The following is a 23,095-nucleotide window of genomic DNA, read 5'->3' as shown; positions in this document are numbered from 1 at the left end:
AAGAGAGGCCCATTGGACTTGCAAACTTTATATGCCCCAATATAGGGGAATGCCAGGGCCAAAAGAATGGGAATGGGTGGGTAGGGAAGTGGGGGGCACTATGGGGGACTTTTGGTATAGCATTGGAAATGTAATTGAGGAAAATATGTAATAAAAATATTAAAAATAAAAAAAAGAAAAAAAAATACATGAAAACAAGAAAGGTGTAAACCCAACCCCTCACCTTCCTGGAGGTCACCTCTTACTTCTTGCAATAGAGTGAAGTGCCATAGATAATTTAGTAAATGCAAAATGGTAGGCGAGAGAAATGTTTTAGGGACAACAAAACTTACACTGGGCAGGATTGGGAGAGGCAAGGGTGCTGTTTAATATAAGAATGCAAAGAGAAAATTGTCAGGAAATGTCACTTACATTTGACACGAGAAGGGCAGAGGAGTAAAAATCCTGTATGTGTCCAGGTGGAGGCATGGCCAGTGCAGTATACCTGGTGTCTTAGTTAGGGTTTCTTTGATGTGAACAGATACCATGACCAAGGCAACTGTTATATGGACAATATTTAATTGGGGCTGGCTTACAGGTTCAAAATCTCAGTCCATTATCATCAAGGTGGGAGAATGGCAGAGTCCAGGCAGGCATGGTGTAATTAGAGCTGAGAGTTCTACATCTTCAACTGAAGGCTGCTAGCGGAATACTGACTTCAAGGAAGCTAGGATGAGGGCCTTCAAGCTCATGCACACAATGACACATCTACTCCAACAATGCCACACCTACTCTGACAAGGCCACATCTTCAAATAGTGCCACTCCCTGGGTGAAGCATATTCATACCATGACATGGGAGTGGGACTGTGTTGAATATGTACAAGGAGCTAGATAGAGCACAGCTTGCCTGGAGCAGCGGAGGGTGGTGAGAACAGGGCTTTGTGGATCACAGAAGAATTTGTGCTGTGTCATGTCCTCCCCCAAATTCTGTTTTATAATAAATTTAATATTTTTAAAATGTTTGTTTATGTGTATGTGTGTGTGTGCATGCGTGTGTGTGCATGTATGTCACCTGTATGTGAGTACCCACAGAGGCCAGAAGAGGGTGTTGGATCCCTGTAGCTGGAATTTCAGGCCACCGTTAGCTGCCTGATGTGGGTGCTGAGAACCAAAGGATTTTTCTTAAAGAGCATGAAGCTCTCTTAACCTCTGAGGTCCCTCTCTCGGATTCTTATGTACAAGTCCCAACAGCCAATATGATAGTTTTTAGAAATTATCCTTAGGAAAGTAATAAGGTTAAATGAGGCTATAGGGTGGCATTATAAGTTTATAGAACTGGTATCTAAGAAGAAAATTGGATACCAACAGCATGATTATTCTCTTTCAGTGTCTGCAAAGAGGAACTACCATGTGAGGACATAGTGAGGTGACTTCTGGTTATAATTCAGCAATGAAGATACTTTGAACTTGCATCTGGAATCATTATAAATGGATGCCTATGTGTTAAGCCTTCAGTCGAGATCATTATCTTTTAACAGTCCCCAAAGACAATGCAATATGCACATGAGGACTTCAAGATGGGTTTTAAGAGAGACTGGGAAACATCTTTGAAGGATAGCTTGATTTTGGGTTTAAAATATGGATCGATGTTGAAAGCTAAGCATTTCTAGGTTATTATTATAATGAAGACAAAGCATGAGGGAATGAGGCAATGGTAGAGTGATGAGAAGTCTCTAGGTCCTGAATGTATCATGCTGCAGATCCAACACAGTGTGCCTAGGGAGGAGGTGTGACAAGAGGAAAACCACTAAAGGTTTCTGGCTGCTCACCTGGAAAACTGGGGTTGCCATTCACGAAGATAGGGGAAGTTGGAGAGAGAAGGACTGGAGAGGATAATCATAAGTTTGGGTTTGGAATTTTGAAACTTAATCTGCCAGAATATTTCCAGAAGATGTTTGAGAATGCAAGAGGAGTCCTGAGTTCAGTAAGGATGGACAGAAAAATGTGGAACTCATTGGCATGTCAACAGCAATTGTACAGGATGATAAAATGTCCATGGACTAAAAAGCTGCCTATCTGTAAGCGCATGAATAAATCTATTGAAGTCTTTGCATCTCTTCAACAGCCAGTTTCTTTACAGCACTCCCACGTACAGTCTTTTTCCTCTTTCCTCTTTGTGCTTTACTAATAATACACTTTGTCATTTTAAATTGAGAGAGAGGAGACACCATCTGTCCACATTTGCATATATTTTACTCTTTCCATAGAATATTACAGGGCTACCCCATTTGCCAAATCTATTGATAGATTTGTTTATCAGATATCCTACACTTCACTATGTGTTGGGTACTGTGTTAACAATCAGGAAAATAATAGAAAAGATGTATTTCCCTGTTTCAGAGGGCCATGGATAATGATAGAGACACATACATGTAAATGGAGTCATAGCATCCCAGCAGAAAAGGCCTAATCCACCATGCTTGAGCCATCAAACTCTTTAGGGAGCAAATGCCATCTCATTCTAAGAGGTGAGGTAATGTCAGATGAGATGTGCAGAAACAGTGGAGATCCAACACTGAGTGAAAGAGCATCTTGATCTGTAAATGGATTATAGAACAGGATGGTTAATTGGTTAACAGGGAATAAAGGATTCAAAAGGCACAATGCTGGGACCAAGATGAGGGCCTTGGTATACATAGGTCTTCAAAGTCATCATAAAGGAGCAAGAGTGAATTTTTATTTTGATGAAGTGTTCCTGTTCAAGGGAATAACTAATGATCTGTTAAAAGGTATATTTGTAAGTTAGTGTCACAAGCTGTGTTGGTTTTAATGCAAATGGCCTTCATAGGCCCACAGGGAGTAGTACTATTAGGAGGTCTGACTTTGTTGGAGTAGGTGTGTTCTTGTTAGAGGAAGTATGTCACTGGGATTGGGCTTTGCGGTTTCAGATGATCAAGCCAGGCCCAGGGTCATTCTCTCTTCCAGCTGCTTGCAGATCCAGATGTAGAATTCTCAGTTCCTTCTCTAGCAACAGGTCAATCTGCATGCAGTCATGCTTTCTGACATGATGACAACGGACTAAACCTCTGGACAGTAAGCCAGACACAATTAAATGCATATATATATATATATATATATATATATATATATTCCTATGTATCAGTAGGATTAACATAGTAATCCTACCATCTTACCAAGTCTACAGATTTAACACAATTCCCATCAAAATTCCAACATTGTTCTTTATAGACCCTGAAAGAACAATGCTTAGCTTCGTATGGAAAAACAGAAAACCCAGGATAGCTAAAACAATACTATATAATAGGAGGACTTCTGGAGGTATATCCATCCCTGGTTTCAAGCTGCACTACAGATCAATTGTAATAAAACCCACATGGTACTGGTATAGAAACAGATAGGTTGATTGATGAAATCTAATTGAAGACTCAGAAATAAACCTACTTACCTATGGATACTTGATTTTTGACAAAGAAGTGAAAATCACACAATAGTGAAAAGGTAGCATATTCAACAAATGTTGCTCTAACTGGATGTCTGCATGCAGAGGAAAGCAAATAGATCCATATTTATCACCCTACACAAAACTACTAAAAACAAGGACAACATGAAATTCACAGGCAAATGGATGGTTCCATTCTATATCATCCTGAGTGATGTAACCCAGCCCCAGAAATACATGTATGACATATTCTCACTTATAAATGGATATTACCTATAAACTACAGGATAACCATGCTACAATCCACAAATCCAAAGAAACTAGGTAACAAGGAGGCCCTAAGGGAAGCTACTTGAATTTCACTTAGAAGGGGAAATAAAAGAGCTGTCAGAGGAAGATGCAGAGTGGGAACTAGGTAGGAGAAGGGGTGGTGATGAGAACTAGGATAAGAATAAGGTGTGGGAGAGCAGGGGTAGGGTAGGGGGAGAGAGGGTTGAGAGAAAGAATGGAAATTGCAGAGGTTGGGGGACATCTCTGGAATGAGCCAGAGACCTGGGACAGAGGAGGCGCCTGGGAGTCTATGAGGATGGCCCTAGTTGAGACTCCTAGTGGAGGGGGATATGGAGCCTGAAGTGGCCACCTCCTGTAGCCAGGTGGGATTTCCAGTGGAAGGACTGGGACACCAACCAATCTGGCCAAACCATGACTGGCACAACTTGAGACCCATCCCAACCAAGGGATGGGAGAGAACCAAGCCCTGACACTATTAATGATATTCTGCTATTCTTGCAGACAAGAGCATAGTATAACTTTCTTCTAGAGGCTTCGTCCAGCAGTGAATGGTAACAAATGTAGAGACCCATGGCCAAACATTAGGCAGAGCTTAGACAGTCTTGTGGAAAAGTTGGGGAAAGGATTGAAGGAGCTGGAGGAGTTAGGGACACCACAGAAGACCTAATGAGTCAACTAACCTGGGCCCATGGGGACTCACAGAGACTGAACCACCAACTAAAGAGTATGCAGGGGCTTGATCTATGTCCCTACAAATATGTAGCAGATGTGCAGCTTGGTCTTCATGTGAGTCCCCTAATTGTTGGAGATGGGGCTTTCTCTGACTTTGCCACCTTTGGATTCCTTTACCCTAGCTGGGCAGCCTAATCTTGTCTCAGTGAGAAAGGATGTGCCTAGTCCTGCTGATGTGCCAGGCAGGGTTGGTACCCATTTTGGAGGCAGGGGTAGGGCTCTCCTTCTGAGAAGGGGAGGGGAGGATGGCAAGAGGAGGTTTGAGGTTGGGACTAGGAGGAGAGAAAGGAGAGCTGCAATTGGGAAGTAAAGTGAGTAAATTAATCCATTAATGAGAAATACTGTTTCTCAGGAGGGGGGGGAAGGGAGGGAGGGAGGGAGGGAGGAAGGAAGGAAGGAAAGAAGGAAGGAAGGAAGGAAGGAAGGAAGGAAGGAAGGAAGGAAGGAAGGAAGGAAGGAAGGAAGAGAAAGAAATAATGAACGAAGGGAAGGAAGAAAGAACTCCAGAAATGAAGAATGAAGATGGGTCAACCCTTATCAATAGCCCATTTATTTAATAGGTTCTTATTCAGTCACTTAGAATACTTACTGCTGACGTATTCAGAATGGTTAATAAATTCTTATAAGGGAAACAAACCAGAGCTTATATTCACATGCCCACCTAATAAATCTCATAAAATGGAACATGGTAAAAACAGTTTAAAAGCTGAGTGAAATTCATCCAAATGAAGGGTCATAGTTATTTTCTGTCTTGTATCTAATTTCTAAGCACAGTGCACTATGTTTTATTTTAAAATAGAATGCATAAATACATACTCCAAAAGGTCCTTATAAAATTATGTTTTGTTCCTTTTCATTAATAAAACAAATAAACCATGTGTGATATCTTTATTTGAGTTAAATATCAATGTTACATATATTTCTTTTTAGAAAGTGTGCATGTTAGGTATTGCTGGGTGAGAAACACCAGGTTGCATAGCTGGGGCTGTGGAGAAGTATGCCTTCTGAGGTTGCATGTAGACTATCCTGCTGCCATGTGATGCTCTATAGCCCACTCACAGACAGTCCTGCTCAAGATGCCATGGTGGGGGTGGCGGGGTCCAGTGCAAATGCTGTCATCCTCAAAGCTCAGCTTAGCATTAACTTGGGCTCAACAGTCTGCAGTGCTGATGTAGAGGGCCTCAATACTCCAGGTCTTCCCCCACTTGCTAATCCTAGGGTCAGAGATAGGGCTCATGGTCTTGAGGTATTTGTCCACCGATTTGTCTGTGAGACATCAAGTCCTTGAGGGAAGAACTTGAAGGGCAGGTAGGAGGTGTTTATTCAGAGGAAGAGGCAGAAGAGTCACTCCAGAAAGAAAAATGGTGGCAAGGACTGAACTACATCCAGGAAACAGACACCAGTGACCCAGTGTGACTAGAAAATAAATTTAGAAGGGTGTGGGTGTGTGTGTGTGTGTGTGTGTCTGTATGAGCATGTGTGTATGTGTGAGTATGCATATATGTATGCGTATCTGGGTGCTCATGTGTTTAGGTGCATGCATGTGTGCGAGTACGTCTGTATGCTTGTGTGTACATGTGCGTGTCCATGTGCATGTGCGTGTGTGTGTATGTGTGTGTCTGTGTGTCTGTGTGCATGTGTGTTCATGTATTGAAGATAGGGATGAGAAAAATAATTCTATGGAGATGCTTGGAAAGTTAGTCAGAACTTTAAAGTCTCTTAAGGAGCATTCAGTTCCAGCAGGCAAAGGGAAGTCATAGGAACACCTGAAGCAGAGAAGCCTCTGTCTGAGATATATTGGGATGCTGCAGGGAATGTAAAGGAGGTTTAGAATTCTCATGAGGAGAGGAAATGCCCCTAGGAGGCTCTTCAGAAAGTCATCTTCATTGTAACACTGAACTAAGACAAATTTACTAGTTCATTTAATGCTGAGACGTACTCTGGACCCTATATTGTGCCAACACTGGTGATGTTTACAAAGGGGTTACAGGCAAGTTCCCTGCTCCCATGGACCTTACACTCTAGTGGGTTGGGAGACTAAAGGAAGTGTTTGAGTCTAGTTCAGAAAGGGAATCATCAGGCAGGCATCACACACCAGGTGTTCCCTGCAGTGCTGTTCGGACAGAATGCAGAGTCTGGCAGAATTCCCAACTGCACAGGTCACTGGCTTAAAATCTCAGCCTCTATCCTTCTAATTGTTGCTAATACACAGGACCCAGAACTCTACTGTGAAAAGTAGACTTTCTGGGAACAGACGATCTCCCTGGCATGTGCCATTTGCCACTCCTGTTCTGTGTAAGTTCCATCACAGACTGTTGTAGACAGTGTGCAAACGTGTGAAAAAGGAGAAAGATAAGGCAATACAGAAGCTTGTTCCACAAACCAGAGACTTACTTTTGTACCATTTGTTATATAATGTAAGCTACTTCCCCACTGAAAGACTTGCATTCTCCAAAAAAGAGATTTATCCTCTCTGATATTTTTTAGCATCCCAAGATGGTCTGATTGAAGGGAATACAACAAATGACGTAGTGTAGCTCTATTAGTGTTTTATATCTAACTGTATTATTGTAACTTGCACTTCAGAACCATTTATTTATTACCAAGTACTCTCACATAGATGGTGAAATAGCCTCTTAATTCCCATTGCTCTCATGTTTACAGGGCTAAGTGAGTAAGGGCAGGGCGACCTATGAAGCAGATACATCCAGGAAAGAGGTGTCAAAAGGAGCCTAAAGTCAGGCTTTTATCTCCAAAGCTCTTTCCACACCAAAGGCTCCCTACTGTCACCACTAGCCAATGTCCCCATTCCAATCAATCCATGTTCAGGATGGAAGAAGGACAGTATCAGTGAGTTAAATGTACTCAGCATGAAAGGCTCACTAACAGGGAAGAGTGGCCACACGTTCTTCACCCTAATTTGTGAGCTCCCTGGGAACATCACCTCCTGTGGGCAACCCTGTACTAGTGTCCCCAGTTAAGAGACACTGATAAATAAGGCCACCAACATTAGTACAACACTCTGGCCCCAGGCTAAATGCAGCAGGTGGGTGGAAAGAATGAGAGGAGGCTGCAAAGGATAAGGTCAGGGTGAGGAAGGTTGGTTCTTTGTTGAAACACTGCGACCTGGTTCACTCAACTTGTGATGTTTCTCCCTTTACCTATTATGATCTTATAATTGATTTCTGCCAAGCTGGATGCTCAGGGATGAATTCCCTAGCCTATCTCTGTAACTTTCCCTACAACTTTCTTCTTGCGGTTCCGGCCATCTAGCATAATCTAAGTCAGACTTTGGTCTGACTTGTCTACCCTGTGTTCACCCTCTGCATCTCTGACTACTAACAACCAGATCTCCTGTCAGTGTCCTCAACATTTATCTTTGCTCTTTATCTTCTTTCCCAGAAGTCTTCAGAGAGTGCTTACCGAAGGACAAGAGTCCTCCACATTTGGTGAGAGTAGGACGATCGGGAAGTTTTCTAGCCTGTCACACACACCTCATATCATGGTACATGTCATCCATAACTGGCAAGGAGGACACTTAAAGGGATTTAGCTGGTGCACTTGTGGGAATCCACATTTTGTTTAATACGAAGAACACATGCTGAGATGTGGCACATAAAGCATTAGAATGCACTCTTCATCTTGGAAGTTTCTTACAAATCTATTTAACAGCCTAGGATTTGCAGGATGGGCGAGCAAGTGAAAGCAAAATGATTAGAGAGAAAAAATAAAAAATATGGCCATGAATCCAACTTTACCTTTAGAAGAAATACCAAACTATTAGGCAGAATGGAAATTCCAAAGTTGATTTGGGTGGGGTTTGGAATATTTAAGGCAATCATGGGAAATTTAATCCAGAAGTTGTATTATTTAAACTAGAAAGAATTGATCTAAGTATATTTATCAATGAACTTTTGTTTGTACTAGAAAAGACATGAAAGTATTCATTAAAATCACACAAAAAAAAGAGTGAAGGAAAATCAAACAAATATAATATGTAGAAGACTTTTGGAATCTATGGGGATTAGATATGAGAAAATCTCCAATCTGAGAAGATTAAAATCTATGAAAATCCGAGATCCTTATAAAAGACAGAATAGCTTTGCATACATCCTATACAGTTTTCACTTATGCTTTAGCTACTATTCTGTGCTCTATATTATTTATGATAACTGAAACAAAGTCAATTATTTATAATATAGTAGTTAGTGAAAAAAGGCAGGAAAAGTCTGAATATGTCGAATACAGACGCAACTTATTGTCATGTATTTTCAGTATGCAATAGACTAAGTGCACAGCTGCAGAAGCCATGGATGTGAAAAACCAGCTGCACCCTGTGAAGCGGCTTCACAAAGAAGCCACAGGTTAGAGAGATGGCTCAATGACTAAGGGCACTCACTCCTCTTACAGAGGACCAGGTTTTATTTCAAGTATCTATATGATGTCTCACATGTGTCTGTAACTTCAGCTTCAAGGGATCCAATATCTTCTGCCTTCTGTGGTCACCAGGCATGTACATGGTGCATAGAGACTCAATCATGTAAAATACCCATACACATAAAAATTATAAGAAGCCTCCTGTTCCACAGGGGATACACACATTTCTATACAGGAGGATTGCTAGGATCCATTACTTACTAGAAGCATATTTGCTAGGTTGCGGGTGTGTACTTTGACATTGCTTGCCAAAGTAACATCAGATCATATTCCAATCAGAGCCCATAGAACACTTCCTTATGCTCCTGGTGGCTCTCTGAGATGCTTGGTCCTTCACGTAGTTATCCTTTCTGCTTTATCACTGTGTTCAGCCTCCTTGGGGCTAAACTTACCATACAAACAGTCTCCCCTCTCACCCCAATCTTCTCTTATCAATCTTGGGTGTCTCTTGTATCAAATTCATTTTTTTCCCAAAACACTAAAAATAGAAGTTCTCATGTTACAGCTCCATCCGTTGCCTGGAGATAAAATTCAGCTCTTCATATATGGGCAAGACCTCCTGCAGAAGCTGTGCCAATTTAATCTTGTCTGTGGCTTCCTTCATTTTGAATGGGATACCTTTGGGAAGTGAGGTGTTACAAGCATCAGCGTGTTAAATCGTTAGTGGCACTCATTTCCCATTTCACTTTGTCCCAGATGCTGACATACTATCTATGTGTTGTAGACTTTCCCCTTAAGATTCTCCATGACTCAATAACACATGGACCTACCACCAAACATTTCATGAGGACCTGCTATGGGCCAGAAATTGTGTATGTTACTTATTTGAGGAAGGGGTGGAGACAAGGCAGCTATTTTTAACTCTTGGCTGTTGTTCAATGATAAATGTGTGCAGAGAAACAAGGTGACACATGGCCATGAAAGCAATGTCAACTGTGGCCTGAACCTCTCCATATTGTTGTCTAGGATCCATGCAACAGCTAATGACTAAGATTTTTCTACCAGGTGTGTGTGTGTGTGTGTGTGTGTAGGTGTGTGTGTTCTCAATAGGTTGTTCACAACACACATCAAGATAATTCCAGAGTTACCTCTTCTGCTTATCTGAGAGGACAGCCCTTCTCTTAGAGAGACCACCTCTGCAGCTCTTTCAGGAAGGCTCCACTGATAATGCATTTAATTGCTAACCTTGGTTGTGCTACTTTTTAAGTCTCTTCATTATAGCATACCATACAGTTCCTATTTTGTAGACATCTTTATGATGAGTTCATTTGTCATGACTGTTTTACGCTATTTTGTTCTTGTTATATCAGATCAGGGGAGAGAATCGTGTGCACTCATTTTTACACACAGAGCCATTTATAAAAGAATTACTATGCATTCAATTACTCCAACTATTTCAAGAAAGACTTTAGGTAAAACTGACGACAGTAGACACTGAATAGTGCAAGAATGGGCTACTACCAATTCAGGGTATTTATTTAAGAAAATACGAGTTTCTATTACACTACCCAACTTCAAAATATAGTAGTAAGAAATAGTTGAAATACCAGTATAATATTGTATAAAAATAGTCAACGAGGTCAAAGAAACAGATTAACAAACATAGAAAAAGACCATATTCTACAACATTGTTGAGTATAAGATAGTTTCCTCTATAAATGGTACTTGCAGAAAAATGAAACTAGGCCCCAATTTCTTACTATATACCTCTATCAACTAAAACATATCAAAACCATAAATGTAAGGCCAAACTTCACAACTGCTTAAAGGAAATACAGGAGAAATACTTCATTATATTGATATGGTCAACTTTAATTTTTTTTATTTTTGAGATTATTATATAATTACTAATTCTCCCTTTTCTTTCCTCAGTCACAACTTTCTTTTCATAAGACTCAAGAGCACAGGTAACAAAAAAGAAAATAAGTGAGTTTTAATCAATCTAAAAAGGTTTTGTGCAAAAAAAAAGAGAAATTAATTAAAAGACAATAGAGAATAGGAGAAAATATTTATAAGTATGAATATAACAGGAAAATAGCATTAGAATACACAATGATACCAAAAACCTCAGTAGAAACAACAACAAAAAACTTCCTTGAAAACTGTGCAAAGGGCTTGAATTGAAACATCACTCAAAAACATCACTCAAAAACAGGGTTAGGGTGTGGCTCAGTTGGCAAGGCAATTTCCTACCATGTACTGAGTCCTGGGCTCAGTTACCTTGTAAGGCATAAGCATCACAATGGCACATACTTCCAAGCCCTGAACTCTGGAGGTAGAGAGGCAGAAGGGCAGAAAGTCCAAATCTTAGCGACATAGTAAATCAGTTCAAGTCCAGCTTCAGCTACATAAGATCCCACTTGAACAACACTGATGCACACACCACACACACACACACACACACACACACACACGAAAAGTGTTTAACATTATGATTCGTAAGTAAAGGTAATTAAAGTAAGAGTGTTAAATGCCATCGTTAGAAAGGCAATTAAGTAGCTGATGCTGGGATGGATATAGAGAAATAGAACTCTTGTATGCTGTCCACGAGAGTGTATATTAACAATCCATTAAGCAAAATAGTATGGTGGTTTCCCAGACAATTGAAACTATGATCACACAGGAACCCAGCAACCCCACTACTTATTTATCTAAGGGAAAGACACCTGGACTACTCATGTGTTTAATATGATTGTTCCCAATAGCCAATATAAGCAATCAGCGTAAGTGTTCAGCAAAAGATAATTAAAGAAGCTATGATATGTACATAGGATAAGATATCACAAACCACACGATATCCTGTCATTTGCAGCACCATGGATTGACTGGGAGGACATCACATTAAGGGAGTAAGTCCGTCATAGGAAGAAAGACTACACAATCCTACCCATTTGTGGAATCTAAAGAAGTTGATCTCATCAAAGTTCAGTGCAGAAGGGTGGTTTCCAGAGGACAGGGAGTGCAGAGAGAGAGAGGATGACAGGAGATGCTGTTCAGTAAGTGCAAACTGGAGCTATGTGGAGTAGTGAGCACATTAGAAGTCACATTTCTATAGTGACTCTGCCAAAATTACTAGAAAGGCTGATTCTGAATGCTCCTGTCACAAGGAAATGAAAATATTCAAAATTATGGATATACCAAATACCTTGATTTGATTACTATCCAATGTGGATATTAGTCATAATGTCATAGTGTGCCCCATATGCCTTTGTAATTATGTCCCTGTTAAAAATCAAAATAGCTTGAATAAAAATATTGTCTTGATTTGCCACTCCTATGAATTCTAAAGTTCAACTTTCTTTTGACAGTATTGGGCACTGAACATACAGAGTCATCATACATGTCACTGAGTTATATCCTCAGGCTTCCAGTTACTTTTCATTTTGAGACAGGGTCACTCTGAGCTGTCCACGCTGGTCTTTCACTCACTTTGTAGCCCAGGCAGGTCTTAATCATGGGGTCATCCTGCCTTATCTTCTCAAGCAGCTGAGCAGTTGGAATTACAGGCCTGTGACACCAGGCCTTGCCAAGTTCACCTCTTAGTCACAGTCAGCATCACTGTAAGTCAAACATGAACTTACAAGCCCAAGTCTGCACAGATAGAGTGAGATCAACAGGGCCTCCAGCGCTTAGAGCTGTTCAGTCTGAGAATGGGCAGGTCAGCTCTGAGTATGCCCATTACACACCTGAGGTCCTTTGAGGCTAAATGAGCAGATGCATTCAGCACTCTGGACAGCAGGATTCAGTAACCATCTTCGGAGTCTGATTCTGTGATGTCCCCCGTTCCCGCCTCACACTATGCCCTGTAAGCACCCAGATTCTAGGCATTACCTGCAAAAGATGCAGAGAATTTGAAGAGGAGAGCAGTCTTGTGATGGGAAATAGTAGAAAGATTTCTGTGCTATCATACATAAAGGGTTAATTTATTAAGAGCTGTATACCTAGAGTCTACCTGCAGGAGACAGAAAGACTGTAAAAGAACAACAGGGTACAGGACAGTTAAAAGTCTTAAAAAGATTTAGGATGGAGAAGGGAAAATGATAAGGAAAGTGTGGGGGGTTTATCTTAGGTTGAAAAAAAATCTTCAGATTAAAAGCTTAATTCTTACTTGCAATACCATAGAAACATAGTGGTCTGTCCATTAAACAGAGTTTCCCATTAATGACAGCTCATCACTAACTGTATCAGTGAGGGGTCAACCAGAGACACAGAAGCAAACACTAGTACATCAAGTATATGTGTGTTTGTGTATGTCTAGATGCCTGTGTGTATATGCACGTACGCACACATGTACATACATACATATGGATGTTGTAGTGATCGGCTCTGCTTTTCACACACATGAACGTTTAATGTATGTAAGTATATATTTAATGAATGCATATGCGTTATTTAAATAAATAAGTCAGTATGATGAGGTTGTGGGGACAGGTTAAACCCTATGGCCTCACACTCTGTGCCAAAGCGCTAGAGCTTGAAGTCTGCTCAGAAAATCACTGTGAGGGAAGATGGATACAATGGAGAGATCAGACGCAGCAGAGAACCCTGGAGAATGAGCAGAAGCCTCTGAGAACTTATTGGAACCTTGGCGTTGATGGGTTCTCAGCAGGCCATTTGGGCGTTGAACATCTTTGAAAGGCTCATGTCCTGTGTTTGTTCCACAAGGTAGGGCTAATGGAAGATTGTAAAACCTTTAAGAGCTAAGGCCTAATGAGATATTATGGCTTACTAGGAGAATGAAGGTGCTTGCTCCTCTCTTTGGCTTCTGGGCAATCGAATAAACATCTTTGTTCCACCATGCTCCTTTCACAGTGTGCCACCTGACCAAGGCAACACAGCTGACCAACCATGCTCCAAAGCAAACCTTCTCCTTAAGTAAGTTGATTATTTTAGGTGCAAGCTGACTGAGGGACATATGGAAGGGGATTCGGGAGCTGGGAGGGAACAAGGGAACAAAGAGCAGCCACAGGGTCCAGTGCTGCTCCAGGCTGAGCTCTGGCCAGCAGCAGGTCTGGAGCAAAAGTGCTGAACATCTTTTCTATCTCCAATTCTCCCATGCCAGAATGGAGATACATGCTAGAGATTCTGTGGCCACATGCTAGAGATGGCCTTCCATGTCACCTCCTTCAGTCTGGCCTTGTCGGCATATTACAAAGCTACCACACTATTAGGGAAGGACACTGCGGCTGGAAGATGGTTGACTTAGTTGAAGAAACCTCAGAAACCGGATTGACGGGTATCTCAGTCACACCAGCAAAGGAGGCCATTCAGAAAGCTCACACACATCAGCTCCTCTCAGTGCCTTCGTTCCTCTGGCTTTCCGCTTTCTAATGTCTCCATAGTATCATTGTTTTAGCAAACAATCGATATATTTGCATTTAATGGGTTTATAATAGGAATGCATCATTATTGCAACAATAAGAGCTAACATTAGAAATTAAGAGTACATAATGTGCCAGACCGTTTCATATACATTCTCTTGTTGGATTCTTCTAAAGGTCCCAACTGGAAAGTATCTGTCTCCTGAGTTTGGCTGATATAAACGTTGAATTTCAAAGAGATTGATTTGCTCAATGTCAGATAGCTTTTATGGGCTGCAGCAGATATCTGAATCTCAGGCATTCAGTTTCAGAAGTCAACCCCATCACCACCATCAAACATAACAGATAAAGGGAACGGCTACATTGTTAAGAATCCTCTTTAAACTTTTACAGTGGAGCTGCCTGGTATCCAGAATCTCCCGTTTCCTTTTAAGTTGGCAAATGTGTGACTCTATGTCAAGAAAGAGGAAACACAGACGTACAGAGGGAGTCTGAGAAAATAAAAAGAAATGGGAGGTAAATAGGAGCTGTGAAAGGGATCGATTAAAGAAGGGGAAGGAAAGAAAAGGCAGCCTAGCAGGGAAAACATTTCCTGTCTTGGGAAGGAAGGAGAGATGGTTAAGAGCACTTGCTTCTCTTACAGATGACCCAGATACACTTACAAGTACCTGAAACTCCAGTTCCAGAGCATCTGACATCCTCTTTTGGTCTCCATCGGCACTATATGAACACATGTGGTACACACACCACACACTACACACCACACACCACACACATGCACACATGTAAATAAGAATAAATCTTAAAGTATAGTCCCTGCCTTGATACTATTTTCTTACCCAAGCAAGAAGGCATAATAGTTCAGCTCTGACGTCTGCAAATGAATATAGAATCTTATTGGTCAATATCTCAGCCACACCAGCAAAGGAGGGCATTCAAATTAACATGAAAAACAGCCAACAGATCTGCTGTGACAACTGAAGACTTTCAAAGGTAACCAATAGAAAGCTTAAAGTAACACCAAGGAATTGGAACAATGGCCCCAGCAGTTATTCATCATGTGTCTGGGTTTCCCTGGGTCCCTACAAGGGCAGCAAACAGGAGAGACAGCAGTCCATTATGGAAGCTATTGACCATCACTGAGTACATGCTGGTGTACAAAGCCTCAGTTAGTGACAGGCCTTTTTGTTTGTGGCCCATTGCTGCTGTGAGGAGGTGGCCTCCTGTTGAATGTCGGTTTTGATTCTTATCTAGCACAAGGTTGCTCATCCTCTGAGGTCTAGCTCAAATACCACCTTCTCTCTCAGCACACTTCTAAGTATCGCTCTCCTAGACCTGGTCCCATCTGTTGTAGTCAATTGTTTACCTTGCAGAGCTTTGAGTGGGTGGATTGTATCCAGAGCTTTTTCTCTTTTACCTTATGGCCACTACAAGTGCCTGGGGGCGGGAGGGCAGTGTAAGGCTTAGAGACCAGTGCACTGGTCTCTCCTTTATTGCATCCCCATGCTGGCTACTAAGCCTGGATTTCCTTCCTTTCAAATGATCCCCAGTGCTCTCCTTTCCTCTCTAGCCTTACAGACTTCACTCAACTGCCATCTCTTCCCAGGAGCAAGCAACCTTTGAAACATGTCCTCCACCACCTTTGGGGGTACCTGACTACCTGACTTCATAGCGGTGCTCCTCCTCACCCATGATTCATCTCTACTTCAAAGGCATAGGCTCGCAGCAACTGGAGAAGGAGTGCTATCCAGGCTTGCCCCTGGATGTGGATACCCAGGGATCCAACCTCCTTCAAAGCCATGCTTCATACAGACCCAAAGAAATTCTCAGAGCAAGCTCTGTTTCTGCTATGTTTGGTTGACCGCCCACCATTCCTAACTGACTAAACCAATATAGCATTGCCAACCCCCTTAACCTTGACCCAGGAAGGAACACAGACTATTGAGTTGCCTCAATGTTTAAAAGCTTTAAAATCAGATAATAAGGACACCACATGTGTGTGACATGTCCATCCTTTACTGCTATTTTGGGATATATTGATCTTCTCTGAAATCATAGGAGATAGATATTCTTCTTCTCACTTTATAAGTGACCCAATAGAGGCTGAGAGAGATAGGATGACACATGGTGAGGGGGCAGGGTTTAAAATTAGCCCTTGGTTTTCTGAGTGCAGGCAGGGCCCACCACTGCAAAGCCTCTATTCTGTCTGTGCTTACTGATGTTAAACCCTGAGGTCATTACATAGATATATTTTTCAACTTCTGTCTATAGCTTCAAAGCTTCTGAGAGATTTATTAGATAAACAATCTAGAAAAGATGGCTGTTTCTAGAAGTGATTGCATCACTGTCTTCCTTAGAAAACCTTAATTTGTCTTTCCAAATTCAGCTTACTTCAGAAACTGGCTCTGAGGATGAAAAGGCAACAATAAAAGATGAAATTCAGGCCAGTTTTGGGTGCTCACCTCTTCCGCCCACTGCGGCGAGTTATCGGCTTTCCTCATGTCTGGCAGCTGCAGGGCTGTAAGCTCATCTGAGTACCCCGGGAAGCCTACAGGGTGAGAGTTCTCTGGCTACAGCAGCATTTCTCATTTAACTCTTCTCATTAGAGGAGGCTGGGGCACAAGTCAGCTGAACATGTCAATAAGTCATGAAGGATGCACAAAAATTGACAGCCGAGGAATCCCAGCCCCCTTCTTCTTGGCTGTAGAAACTAGAAGCAAAAGGTTCTCAGGCTCTCACTGGGTCACTTAAATGACTAGTGGCATTTGAGTCCCTCGGAGTAATTAATTTTTTTCTGTCTTGAGCATCTCCTCATATTTTTAATGATTTTCCCCCCACAAGTCTCACATGCTTTGGCCTCCCAGTTCCCTCTCTAGTCCCTTGTTCCCTAAGGTCCCATAGCAAATAGCTCCTGCTTGTATTTGCCTTGCAAACTCACATAAACTGGAAATGATGAATACATCATCTAGGCTTTTTAAAGGACCATTGTTTAATTTTCTATGCTTGTCTGGCTGGGGAAAAGATGAATATTACCTTGTGGAGAATAAGACTTCGGTTCCAGCTAAGGGGGGTGGTTGGGGTGGTAATCTATGGCAGAAAAGCTACACTCAGCTCATGCTAATAGGCAGAGCAGCTAATTAAAAGTGTTGGATGGAACATCCATCCACCAGTCTGTGATTCATTCAGCACTATCCCCAGTAAACAAGAAATAGATATTAGAATGGATGCTTCTAATTTGTCAAAGGAATGGGCGTTTTCGATTGTACCTTCCTGGCTCCTGCATGAGGTACATAATTCAGTGTTGCCATCATTTAAAAGTTTCAGAACTCAAAATAATAGTACTTGTCTCTTCAGCTCATAAATCCCCAAGTCTGTTACTTAGGTAGGAACATTTATCTTACCTATGGTTTAACTTTATTGTCTACAATCGAGAATGCTTTCTTCCCTTGGTAAATGCATTGAGAATGGCTGGCATGTGAGAAAAGACAGCATGCATTGTTGTTTGTGAGGCCAGCCTGAGAGAATCTGTCACAAAAACTAATACATCCAGACAGGGAAACCTAAGGCTCCTGATGGTATTTGCTATGTTCTTAAAGATAACAAAAAGAAGAATTAATATTCTTCCCAGTAAAAACAAGTTGGACCAGAGGAAAGTCACATAACATGACAACTTCCAAAGACTCTTTCAGCTCTCTAACCTGTTTGAAGCACACACACACACACACACACACACACACACACACACACACACACACACACACACACACAGCGCTGTCACTTCACAAGAAACCCAGACACATTTATGAGCCACCTTCTCAAAGAGAAAGATTTCCTTCCACCAGAAGGACCCACCCAGACTCAAATATTTACCTTTGCCTCATGTAAGAGTCCTTCAATCATGAAGACTTAGAGCCTTGGTTCACCACCATGTCTTACTGAATGCTGAAAAACAAATAAACACGATAATAAAATTGCTAAGCATGAACTATTTAATGATATCGCTCCCCCGACCCTAATAGCTACCAGCCTCGTTTCACACACAGGCCCAGAGAATTCAAACAATAATAAAGTAAAAATGATACTACCACTGTTGCCAAACCCAGCCCACAAACAACCATTGTTAAGTGTTGGGCATAGGCAGATATAGCATGCATGCTTAGGGGCAGTCAGGATGTAGATGTATCTTTCTGCAACTCATGATCACAACTTTTTTCCCACATTTTTAATTAGATATTTTCTTCATTTACATTTCAAATGCTATCCCAAAAGTCCACTGTATCCCCCACCCTGCTCCCCTACTCACTCACTCCCACTTCTTGGCCCTGGCATTCCCCTGTACTGGGGCATATAAAGTTTGCTAGATCAAGGGGCCTCTCTTCCCAATGATGGCCAACTAGGCCATCTTCTGCTACATATGTAGCTAGAGACACAAGCTCTGGGGTACTGATAAGTTCATATTGTTGTTCCACCTATAGAGTTGCAGACCCCTTCAGCTCTTGGGTACTTTTTCTAGCTCCTATATTGGGGGCCCTATGTTCCATCCTATAGATTTCTGTGAACATCCACTTCTGTATTTGCCAGGCACTGTCAAAGCCTCACAGGAGACAGCTATATCAGGGTCCCTTCAGCAAAAATCTTGCTGGCATATATAGTAGTGTCTGGGTTTGGTGGCTGATTATGGGATGGATCCCAGGGTGGGGCAGTCTCTGGATGGCCCATCCTTTCACCTTAGCTCCAAATTTTGTCTCTGCAACTCCTTAAATGTATATTTTATTCCATATTCTAGGGAGGAATGAAATATCCACGTGAAATGCAAATCAAAACAACCCTGAGATTCCACCTCACACCAGTCAGAATGGCTAAGATCAAATATTTAGGTGACAACAGATGCTGGCGAGGATGTGGAGAAACAGAAACTCTCCTCCATTGTTGGTGGGATTGCAAGCTGGTACAACCGCTCTGGAAATCAGTCTGGCGGTTCCTCAGAAAACTGGACATAGTACTACCGCTAGATCCAGCAATACCTCTTCTGGGCATATATCCAGAAGATGTTCCAACTGGTAATAAGCACACATGCTCCACTATGTTCATAGCAGCCTTATTTATAATAGCCAGAAGCTAGAAAGAACCCAGATGTACCTCAACAGAGGAATGGATACAGAAAATGTGGCACCTTTACACAATGGAGTACTACTCAGCTATCAAAAACAATGAATTTACGAAATTCTTGGGCAAATGGATGGATCTGGAGGATATCATCCTGAGTGAGGTAACCCAATCACAAAAGAAGTCACTTGATATGCACTCACTGATAAGTGGATATTAGCCCAGAAACCTAGAATACCCAAGATACAACTTCCAAAACACAAGAAAACCGAGAAGGACGATCACAACTTTTAATCTGTAATTCTCCCGGGTTATTCACCTTCTGGGTGTGTTCTTCAGGGAAGCAGCTTTAAGTACAGGCACATATTTATATACAGAACTGTTTAGTACTGTTATTTGTAAGAAAGAGTCAGTGGCACCATGATGTCATGAATGCTGGTATTTCTTCACAGGATGGTATTATGTATCTTTAAAAGTAAGATTCAAAATTTGAAGAATACAGGAAATGTGCTTGGTATGGTTTAACAAAAATTGTTGATGGGGTTTGAGCTCATCTGTGGAGAAGTATAGAATATAACAGTGGGTACCTTTGTAGCATAATTTTGGAGTTTTCATTTCTTTATATTTTCCAATGTTTCTACAAAGATCTTGTATTTTTATCTAGACAGAAATAAAGTTTTCATCTCTAGCATCACAATTTTCATGCCTCTTCCCCCATACCTCCTTATTTTGCTGGGGATTCCCTGCTCCACACAATGGAGATGAACATTCTGAAGGTGTCATCTGGCCCTGCATTATCCGTGTTCCTCCCTGCCTCCCTGTAGTCATGGGCTTCTCTGATGAAGTTGTCATTCTCCATTGACCTTTGCATCCCATGAACCTAAACCAGCGACTGAGCTGTCACTCAATCACCCTTTGGTGCCTAAAGAAAAGACTGAGTGAGCGATTGAATATGCAACTCATCAATGAAAAAACGTTCAGTCAAAGTAATTGTGATAACCAAGAAAACTTCCACTGGATTCATGGCCAGAGGACACCAAGCAGAAAACAGCAAACAGGCTTTCACAGACAGCAGTGAGACTGAAGGAGGGGAAGTCTGTAGTTAAAAATAACAAAGCCCCAATGTAATGGACTACATGCCCTAGTGATCTTTTGGCATATTCCAGCACGGAGAATCTCTTTAAGGCAAGATTATGTACTTAGTAATACTCCTTTACAACAATTCTGTTCCCTTACATACTAGTGGTTAAAAATACATAAACAAGGTAGGTCTTTTTTATTAGTTCTCATCAGCTATGGTTGGTTGACTTCCTGCCCAAAGGGATAGCTTATAATGGTGTTTTATAGAAATTCAATTGAATCTATTCATAAAACTACTGAAATATACACAGGGTTTTAATTTGTGTTTATATTTCTCTGGAGGAAGACCCAGTAATTCAGGTAAGCTTGGGTAAATGACTTGGGCCTTTATTATTTGTTTGTTTGTTTGTTTGTTTGTTTTCTTGTTTATTTTGCATCTTGACCACAGTTTCCCCTCCCTCTTTCTTCCCAGTCCCTCCGCCACACCTCCCTTCCCATACATTTCGCTTCTATTTCTCTTCAGGAAAGAGGAGGCCTCCCATGGATAGCAACTGGGCATGGCACATCAAGTTTCAGTAAGAGTAAGCACCTCCTGTTCTCTTAAGCAACCCAGTAGGAGGAAGAGGTTCACAAAGCAGGCAAGAGAGTCAGAGACGGGTCCTGTTCCCAGTGTTAGGAGTTGATTGGGTCTTTATAATGCTTAATTTTCTTATAAATAAAATGAATTTATATTTCACAAGTTTATTGTAAAAACAGCTAACTAATATGACAGAAAACATGAAGTTCAAAAACAGACTTCAGAATTACTTCCCCTTTAAATCAATACCTGGTGCTGCGGAATGCATGCCCAGTTTTAGCTTCAGGAAGTGCCATGACACATGCAAGGCACCACAGGTCTGAGCTCATTTCACACTTTGAATATTTAGCTCTCGTTTTTTCAAGTTTATAGTTTTTATTTTGGGCAATTTCTGTGAAACTGGCAGAATTGTATTTTATTTCACTTCGGATTTTAGCGAAATCTTGTTTGAGTGAAATTTAGCTCAAGGTTTCTATGTGTTGCTGAATTATTTATTTATTTGTTTATTGAAGATTCAGCTGTCTGTAGGCTGATTTTTTTTTCTATTTTTATCTCCGTCTAGGATTTATTGTCTGCTTTAAGGATGAGCAGACTGACCATCAACCTGAAACACCTCAGTAGTAGGTACGCCAAGATTCAAACTCAGAATGTCTAGTTCTGAGGACTGGTGAACAAAGCCATTCCAGCAAACTTCGGGCTACAATCTTAGCATGCCACGCTGGATTCCTTGATAGACTGTGGCTTGAAATCTTTCCCCTCAAAGTTATACTCACGTGCTCTCCACTTTTTTTATGAACTATTTCATGTATGGAGTTGAATACAGGTGTAATTATACCAGGAGGCATGTAGTTCGACCAGACTGGCTGGGGTTCAGCACTCTGACATCCCGTCTGTGTCCCAGGTCTTTTGCTTTTAAGACTGAGCACTGTAGATGAAAGTCAACTCAGCCATGAATGTTCTCCCAGTACCCCCAATGATAACTCCCCAATGATACCTGCTCTCCTAAATCACCAGCCTGCGCTACAGCCTTTACTGCACACTTGCATCCATTAACAATATAGCCAATGCTAAATCTCGGAAACTGTGTAAATGGTGTTCAAACTGCAGGCATCCATCAGGAGTGAGTTTATTTTGTCCAGTATTATTGTGACAACACAGATGGATAAGAGACAATATATGCACTTCTAAGGTACATAGGTATGAGAGCAAATCCAACCCAGATAGCCCAGGCAGAGAGAAAATCCACCTTCAACATTGCATACAGGTTGCTCCATAAGAGGATGGCTGTGTTGATATCTATCCAGCATTCTCTCACATATTCTTGTGGCCAGACTTTTCAGGTTGTCCAATCTTTTTTTTTTAATTTAATTTTTTAAGATTTAATTTTGTTATTTTTAACTATATGTAGCTGGGTGGCTTGTATATAGGTATATAGACATGTGTGCTGGTTGGGAGCTAAAGACATAAGATCCCCGGAAACTGGAGTTAGTTGTGAATCTCTGTTTGGGTGCTGGGACTCAGGCCTGTGTCTGCAAGCAAGAACAGCAGGTACTCTGCTTAGCTACCACGTCATCTCTCCAGCCCAGGGTTTCCAATCTTCTGAATGCAAAATACCTCATGTTATTTTATTAACACTTTTCTAACTACTGGTGAGAGAGATTTCTTCTGTCCATTATTGGCCATGTATGTTTTTCCTTTGGCCATTTGCTTCTCTTTTATGCCCAGTTTTCAATGTACTTTATATAGGAGGGAGACAAAATGAAGCAAGTAAGAAAGCCAATGCCTAGTCTGTCAGTCAGCTAGAGATGGGGAAAAGCCACAGTGCGAACGAATAAACAGTGCCAGGAGTGGGTGGGAGCTCAGCGTTACACTGAACGGGACGGTGAGCAGACACTAGAAAGTCTGAAAGTCAGTGTCATCACAGGTCCCTTGTGAAGGACAAGAAGCTGCACAATGTTATATCTTGGGTATCCTAAGTTTCTGGGCTAATATCCACTTATCAGTGAGTACATATTGTGCGAGTTCCTTTGTGATTGGGTTACCTCACTCAGGATGATGCCCTCCAGGTCCATCCATTTGCCTAGGAATTTCATAAATTCATTATTTTAAA

The 23,095-nt window shown here is 41.4% G+C and overlaps 1 protein-coding gene across 3 annotated transcripts in view; it reads right to left on the bottom strand.

Annotated features, from left to right (window-relative positions):
• Dab1 (DAB adaptor protein 1) overlaps positions 1–23,095 on the bottom strand; it is an 853,780-nt gene that overhangs the window by 558,184 nt on the left and 272,501 nt on the right. For all 3 annotated transcript variants that reach the window (XM_029476417.1, XM_029476418.1, XM_029476419.1), the window contains exon 7: positions 18,093–18,164. The gene's annotated coding sequence lies outside the window, so the exon portion shown is untranslated. The remainder of the gene's footprint in view (positions 1–18,092; positions 18,165–23,095) is intronic.

Source organism: Mus caroli, chromosome 4, assembly GCF_900094665.2.
Source record: "Mus caroli chromosome 4, CAROLI_EIJ_v1.1, whole genome shotgun sequence".
Classification (NCBI taxonomy): domain Eukaryota; kingdom Metazoa; phylum Chordata; class Mammalia; order Rodentia; family Muridae; genus Mus; species Mus caroli.
The sequence above is the reverse complement of the archived record's forward strand: the minus strand, read 5'-3'. Positions and strand labels throughout refer to the sequence as shown.